The following is an 8,838-nucleotide window of genomic DNA, read 5'->3' on the forward strand; positions in this document are numbered from 1 at the left end:
AGACATTTTTAAAAAGAAAAAAAGGATCCTGGCGAGACTAAATGGTATCCAGTCCTCCTTTTCTTACCAAAGTAGTATCTTATTTCAAGAATTAGAATCCAAATTACAACTTGAGTATAATAATATTCTAAAAATGTAACATGATTTCTGGAAGCTTCGATCTAGAATCAATTGGCTCAACGAGGATGATGCTAACACCAAGTATTACCATATAATGGCTTCTAACTGTAAACGTTGTAATTTTATATTGTTCTTCACCAATGATAATGGGGACTGGATTTTGGATCCCAAACAAATCCTTGACCATACTCTCCTTTTTTTATGGAGGCCTTCAAGACATCCAAGTCTATCACCCATAAAAATGCAATCTTGAGTGATCCGTTATGTCACAACACTGTCGACCTAAGTAGCCCTGACAAGCCCTTATCTAACATGGAAATTACCAAAGCTATTTTTTCTTTTAAACCATTCAAAGCTTCTGGTCCAGATGGAATTCATCCTTTTTTTTATTAGAAATATTGGCATATTATTGGCGACTCTATTATTAATTTTTGTCACAATGTTTTCAAAACTAAATCTCTGCCAAGTGATATCAGTGTGACTTTTATTTGTCTCATACCAAAATTTCCTAATGCCAATAATCTTAAAAATTTCAGACATATTGGTCTTTGTAATATGTCTTACAAAATTATCACTAAGATTATCGCTAACAGAATCAAACCTTTCGTCCCTTACTTTATCAGTCTCCTTCAATCCATTTTTATAAAGAATAGAAGAGCTTGTGATAACGCCAACATTATACAAGAAATTTGAATAATCTTCGTAGATCAAAAAGCTCCAGTTTTAATATGATAATCAAACTAGACTTGGAAAAGGCTTTTTGATAGACTGGAATGGTCCTTTGTCTATAGGACTCTTAGATACTTCAAATTCCCCCCTAACTTGGCCCGTCTAATTATGCATTATATTAATACAAGCTCTATGGGAATCCTAGTTAATGGTTCTAAAACCAATTTCTTCAATCCTAGTCGGGGTATACGCCAAGAGGATCCTTTATCTCCCTATATATTCATCATTTGCCTAGAACTCCTATCTAGACTCATAAATCACCAAGTAGACCTTTTAAGATGGGATCCCATTAATATTAGGCATAAAGGTCTTTCCTTCTCCCATATCTTGTTTGCGGATGACATTACTCTCATGGGAAAAGCAAACAAAAAAATGGGCCACTGCATAAAATCTTGCATGGATCTCTTTTGTAATGAATCTGGGCTATCAATAAATATTTTAAAATCTAGAATTATCTTCCCTAAAAATTGCCCTAAGGATATCATCTTACACCTCACAAACCTTTTTGGAATAAAATCCACTTATTAATTTGGCAAATAACTTAGCTTTTCAATCCTTAACCAATCTCCAACTACTAAAGACTTCTAATTTGTGCTTGATAAATTGCACATTAAACTATCTCATTGAAAATGCTCCTTTCTCAATATCGCCGGTAGGACTACTTTGGCCACTAGTATATTAAGTGCTATTCGTATTCATTTGATGCAATACACCCTATTCCCCTCTAAAATACTAAAACAAATAGATAAGATTCAAAGGGATTTCATCTGGGGATCCACTAGCATGGCAAAGAAACTGCATATCATTAACTGGAAAATGGTTACAATAGAAAAAAAATGAGGGAGGGCTTGGTATTCGTTCTGCAAAAGACAAGAATATGGTCTTGCTAACCAGTCTTGCATGGAGACTGCTGAGAAACCCTAATACTCCTTGGGCTCAGATAATCACGGCTAAGTATGCAAAGAATAAATCTCTCGCTTCCACATCTTTCATCTGGAAATCTCTCCTTAAGGGTTGGAAAGTATGCAATGGTGACATTCTTTGTCATCCCTGTATAAACTCAAAGATTAATATTTGGCACTCTAATTAGATTTACAATTCAAACTCTCTTAGTACTTCAATAGAGGGCCCCCTTAGCAAAAATAATCAGAACGTTTTAATAAAAATAAGGAATGGAATATCAATGGTATTTACTTTGATTTGCCCGCTGATATACTTAATAATATTGCTTTAACTCCTACCCCCAATAAAGTCTCAAAAGCTGATAAAATCAGTTGGAGCCTAAACTCAAATGGTTTATTCACTACTAAATCTTGTTACAATCTCCTTTCCACTGATAATCCAACTAACTCCTCCTTTAAATGGATTTGGGACCTCCATTGCCCTAATAAAGATAAATTTTTCCTTTAGCAATGCTTGCATAATCGTATTCCTTATCATGCCCTACTAGCTCATAGGAATCAATATTGACTCAATATGTACGATTTGTAGACTTGGGGTGGAATATAGCCAACATATTTTTATACATTGCCCTGTCTCTGATCGCCTTCGAAAATTATGAGAATTACTAGATTAAATATTAATAACAATACCGACTGGCTCGTGAGCCTTAGAAATAGCTTCATTCAGTGTAGTAATCACCCCATTAATTGGAAAACTTTATTTTCTTTCTCCATATGGAATATTTGGAAGAACAGAAACAATAATAATTTCAACAATCTTGATTTTAACCTTGAAACCCAAAAGGTTATTCATCAAGCGTGGGAATTCAATTTCTTCACGGAAAAACCCCCTTCAAAAGTGATAAAACTCATTGACATCAAGTGGGACAAGCCACCTAAAGGCACGATCAAACTAAAAAGAGATGGTGCTTTTTCTAGTACTATAATAAAGACAGAACCTTGGTGGTTTCCCATCATAATGGCGGATATTACTAGAACAACTATCAACCTCATAGCTTCATTTTCTTGATTCCATTTCACAAATATTCCAAGAAAAAAGATAAAAATTTCTACTTTCTAGTACAGAATATCTAGCTTCTTCTTTAAAAAAGTTGTGTTCTTTCTTGATATTACTGACCTGAAATGGCTGTGGCTATGGTTTCTTGTGGGATGTGTGCTAGTTTAAAAGTTATAGAGAAGCAACCCATTTTAAATCCAGGTTTTTTTAATGGCTCTTTAGCTTTGAATCCAGGTCAGAGACTGTGCATTAACCCCAAGAGGTAAAGCTCCTGCCTTTCTACATTTTTGTTTTTATTTGATTATTTGGTTGCATATCCCCAGCTTCAACATGGACTTTCCCTTAGTTAATTTGATATAATTTGAATTTTCTATAAATGGAACGTATCTCTGCAATACCAATTGGTCTTCTTTTTTTTCTTTTTTTTATAAATCTTTGCTCATGGTTCTTCGTTTTATGATGGTATATCGTCTCTTTTCCCCTTCTTGAGCCTTGAGCCGACGGTCTCCCGGAAATAGCCTCTCTGCCCCTCCTCGGGTAGAGGTAATGTTTGCATACACATTACCCTCTCCAGATTCCACTACCCTGGGGTAAAGAGGCTATTTCCAAATAGACCCCCGACATCCTCCCCTCCAAAAACTTCTCACCTTGCTTCTGGGGAGACTCAAACTCACAACCTCTTGATTGGAAGCGGAGGTTGCTTACCATAAGGCAACCCCTATTGTCTTTCATATGAATTTAATCTAAAGATAAAATGGAGTGATTTGTTAGGTACAACTGCATAAACAAAGACATAAAGAGGACCACAGATTTGTGCTCCGAAAGTATATTGGGGATCCGTCTCATGTTCGGGATTTCAGCACGGTTCAGTTGGATGGTGATTTGACTTATGATATGGAGCCAGCAGCTATTTTGGAGCGTCAGGTTCAAAAGTTGAGATCAAAGATATAGCTTTAGTGAAAGTGCAGTGGATAGGTCAGCCTGTGGAGGAGGCCACCCTGGAGACCGAGCGAGAGATGTAGAGCAGATATCTTCACCTGTTTGAGGCTTCAGGTATGTTTCTTGACTCATTCGAGGATGAACGTTTGTTTAATAGGGGGAGGATATAACGACCCGCCCGGTCGTTTCATGAGTTACTGCTTTGTTTCCCGTATTTCTGCTTCTTACTACTTTGTCTATCGGTTCTAGGTGTTATTGGGTTGGTTGGCTCGGGTTCGGAAAGGTTTTGGTCAGGTTTGAGACACTTAGTCTCTTTTGAGGAGGCTTAAGTTGGAAAAGTTAACCGAATGTTGACTTATATATTAGAAGGCTTGGATGTGAGTTCGGAGGGTTCGGATATCTTCGGGAGGTGATTTGAGACTTAGGAGAGTGATCGGCATGTGTTTTTGAGGTTTGGCATAGATTTAGGCTTGAATTGGCGAAATTGGAATTTTGACGTTTTTTGATTGATAAGTGAGATTTTGATATAGGGGTCGGAATGGAATTCCAAGAGTTGCAGTAGTTCCGTTGGGTTATTTGGGATGTGTATATAAAATTTCAGGTCATTCGGAAGTGGTTTGGTATACTTTTTGATCAAAAGCTTAATTCGGAAGATTTTGGAAGCTTAGGCTTGAATCCGATGTGTTTTAGGTGATTCGATATTGTTTGAAGTGTTTTGAAGATTTGTATAAGTTTGGATGGTGGTTTGTGATGTCTTTGTACTTTTGGTTGAGGTTCTGAGGGCCTCAGGGTGATTTCGGATGGTTGGCGGAGAGTTTGGGACCGCAGAAGCGGTTTAGCTGGGGCAGAACATATAAATTATTTCCTTCGCGAATTTTGGGTTATTCCACCATTTCTAAGTCGGTTTTTGGAGCTTTTTAGGCAATTTAAAGAAGGATTTCAAGGGGGTTTCATTGAGGTAAGGATTTTGGACCTAAAACTCGTTTCTATGGTATTATTTCACGGATTAGGCTTGTAATTTATGGAAATTAAGGGTTAAAATTTGGAAAACTAGGGCTTGAGATTGGAGACCTTTGAGCAAGGATCTGAGGGTCATTTGTGATCGAATTTTAGTACTTTTCATATGTATGAACTCGTGGGGAGATAAGAAATCTATTGTTGTGCATTTTATCGAATTCCGAGATGTGGGCCTGGGGGTCGGGTTTTGGTAATTTCGGGATTTATGTTGTAAATTGATTATTTTCGCATGAGCTTTGTTCCCTTAGTGTATTTTGACGTCGTGATTCTGATTTTTGGATAGATTTGACGCGAGTTGAGGCCGATTCGAGTGGAAAAGGCGTCACGGGCTAGAGTTTGGACCGGATTGAGGTGAGTAATGATTTTAAATGTTGTCCTGAGGGTATGAAACCCCGGATTGCTCATTGTTGTGCTATATTGAGGTGACGCACACGCTAGATGATGAGCGTGGGATCGTGCACTGTTAGGGATTGTGACTTAATCCATCCCGAATGACTATTTTACCGCATATTTGAGTGAAAACTATTTGATATCATCATGTTTTGGGCTAAATGCAATATTTGGTCCTTGTACTCAGTCATGCTATATTCTACTGTTTTCATAACTCAGCCATGTTTACCCTGTTTCAACACTTAAATGATATTTTTACTGATATTTTGGGCTGAGGATCATGTTTTATTATGCCTGAGTGGCTTATGTAATTCTGATTGAGTAAGGCCGAGGGCCTGTGTTGTGAGGATACACTGATTCATGATTTTGAGGTCGAGGGCCTGAGATTTGTACGCCACGAGGTGGCTTTTTGATATGAGGCCGAGAGTCTATGTGATTATGCAATGAGATGACTTGATATTGTGTTTGGGCCGTAAGGGACCCCTGCAGGAGTCTGCACACCCCCAGTGAGCGCGGGTACCCATTGTGATATGAGATAGAGCCCGAGGGGCTGGTATTATCCCATGTGTTGCCCGAGGGGCTGATTCTATCGGTATTGTGCCCGAGGGGCGGTTCTTTATGTGTTTACCTTTTCTAGTTGCCTGTCTTTTACTTGCTTAACTATTTAAAAAGGCAAATTTTAAGTAGCTTAAACTGAACTTAAGTAACTTTACACATTTTCATTGTTTCATTGCTTTTACTGGCTTTTACTGCTTCCTTATAGCCTGTTGATGTGCCTTTACGTGATTTCTTATTGCTCAGTCTGTATTTATTATTATTACTCATTGAGTTGGAGAACTCACTTTACTCCCTGCACTCCGTGTGCAGATTCAGGCACATCAGGTCCTGCTTGCGAGGGTTGAGAGTTGTCCAGCTGATTCCGGAGAATCACTAAGTAGCTGCCCGGAGATTCACTAAGTGCTTCTCCCTCTATCTTATTTCCTACTGTTTTAGTTATGTAATAGTTGAGTAGACTCTTTCAGACTTGTAGTATTATTATAGATGCTCATGACTAGTGACACCCCGATATCGAGCTATGTCTATTCTGCAACTGTAGTATCCATCTTATTTTGGGATTTTATTATGTTAAAGTCTTAATATTTATTATTATAATTGCTTAAAATGAATTGAAAGTATGTCGGCTGGCCTTGTCTTTACGAGATGCACCATTACGACCGGATCTGGGTTTAGGGTCATGACAAGTGACGAGACTTTTAGTTAAAAAATGCTTATTGTTATAACCTTTACATTAGACTAACAATATAGGTTGTTCAAAACATAACAGATAAAAGTTCCGTATATAATTCTGCGAGACAGTCAACAATTACTAGCAGGAATCACAGTAGAAGAATTACAATCCTTCCTGGTATGAGAAGTGTATCCAAGATATCAAGTCAAATGGCACGGTAACACCCTTCGTGCTTCTATCTCATCCTCACCATATATAAATAAATTTATGTGACAAATCAATTAGCACGGCAACACCTTTCGTGTGTTCAACTCATCCTTCCCAAATGTACGTATAACAGAACCAACCAGATGACAGAAACACGATAACATGAATTACAAAGTAGGAAATATGCAAGTAACAACAATGGACGAGGATATACAGGTGGGCAACAGTAAAAGACTAGGCGGAAAACACGTGAGTAAATAACAACCAATAGGAAAACAAAGAGTATCAACTTCAATTAACTAGCATAGTGGAGGCCTAAGTACAAATATAGCAAACAAGAAGGAACCACAAGATCTTTACAAGTTAAAAGGTAAGGGCATGCATGACTAGCATGGTGGAGCTTACATTAAGGTACAACAGAATAGATACAACATGAGTATAGTTATAAAAGCAGGAAATAGGCATGGTATTTGCAAGTTAAGTAAGTTGAAGGTATGAGCAACACAACAACAATTGAGATGGAGATCATGAAAGAACAATGGAAATAAATCACATCAGATCCATAATTATGACAATAACAGTTCAAGGTAAAGATAAGAACATATACACAGAAGACTAATATCAAATATAATGCATGTCCCTCATCCTCGCCTGCACGAAAACACCCATCATGCCATGACCGCACTATAACATACAAGAATAAAGATATAAATGAAATAGTATGGCATCACCCTTCGTTCTTTAACTCTCAAATGATATGGCACGGCATCACCATCGTGCTTTTACTATCAATAATGTGGCACAGCATCACCCTTCGTGCTTTTACTCTCAATAATATGACACAACATCACCCTTCGTGCTTTACTCTCCTTCACATGATAATGTATAAATAATAGCACGGCATACCCTTCGTGCTTTACACTCTTCCTTACCAAACATATGAGTATAAATGACAAATAAGGCAGGAAACACAAATAGCATCAAGGAGAGTGTTTTAACAGACATTTCAAATAAATCCCAATCACATCTTTCCAATTCAACAATGATTCAACAACCCTCGAGAACCGTATTATTCAATTTCTTCCACAATTCTCACAATGATCTACAACACAAGCATAGAGTCTAGTATCTCATGAATATGAGCCGTAGTAATGTAATAATGATTTCGCATAGAGATGACCGAATTAGACATATCAATGTATTCTCATTATTCTACCAAATTCGATCAAGTTATAGTGGGCTAATTCTTGATTACTAATATTTTATACTACGTTCTTAACATCAGTAAATCAAGTGAAGCATGAAGCAAGGAAGTTACGTAATCCTACAAGACATAATTATAGCACAATCTAAAAGCATGATTAGCCTCAGCACATATATATACACTCGTCACATCATATATGTATCACCCCCGCATGTAGCAACAATGACAAATAGGAGGAAAAATTCTCTCAAAAATGTTAGGCAAAACACTTACCTCAAACAAGCCAATAACAATATCGAGCAAGCCAAGTGATGCTCCAAAAATGCCATCACGCGCGTAGTGACCTCCGAACGGCTCCAAAATATCCAAAAGCAAATCAAATACATCAAATAAAGCCCAAGGAAGCAACTCCAAATTATAAAGATCGAATCCTAAATTAAATCCCAAATTCGGCCCAAAATACACCCGGGCCCACGCCTCAGAACTCGATAAAACTCACAAAATCCGATTACCCATTCAATTACGAGTCCAACCATACTAGTTTCACTCAATTCCGACTCCAAATCGATGTTCAAAACTCAAAAATTCATATTATGAAACTTTAGGCCAAAACCCTCAATTTCCTCTTTAAAATTCATCAACTAAAAGCTAAAATCGAAGATAGATTCATGGAATATAACCAAAACTGAGTAGAGAACACTTACTCCAATTCAAATGGTGAAAATAGCCTCAAACATTTCCCAATTTCGAGCTCCCCAACTCAAAATATGTTAAATGAACAAAACCCTCGTTTTAACATTGTTCTGCCTTATTTCTTGTGCCAAATGATCTTGAAACTCACTTTTGATACTTCTAGTGGATTTCTTGTAAAATTCTAGTCAAGTTAGGCTCTTGAATCACTCCATTTGACCTTATAGTGAAGGAGATATGTTGGTTTTAATATTTGAAAATAGTGTAGATTTTTAAATACGAAATCAGTGGCAATTTTGTAATTAATCTGAAAAAAATCTGGCAACTCAATTCTTAGTAAAATGACCATAAAAAC

At 37.2% G+C, this 8,838-nt stretch overlaps 1 long non-coding RNA gene across 1 annotated transcript; it reads left to right on the plus strand.

Moving 5' to 3' along the window:
- The first annotated feature begins 2,778 nt into the window (after positions 1–2,778).
- LOC104216711 (uncharacterized) lies at positions 2,779–6,329 on the plus strand. The gene is made up of 4 exons (XR_011400366.1): positions 2,779–3,070; positions 3,580–3,861; positions 5,048–5,115; positions 6,022–6,329. It is a non-coding gene; the product is annotated as an uncharacterized lncRNA (long non-coding RNA).
- Positions 6,330–8,838: the final 2,509 nt, after the last annotated feature.

The sequence above is a fragment of the Nicotiana sylvestris genome, chromosome 6, assembly GCF_000393655.2.
Source record: "Nicotiana sylvestris chromosome 6, ASM39365v2, whole genome shotgun sequence".
Classification (NCBI taxonomy): Eukaryota; Viridiplantae; Streptophyta; class Magnoliopsida; order Solanales; family Solanaceae; genus Nicotiana; species Nicotiana sylvestris.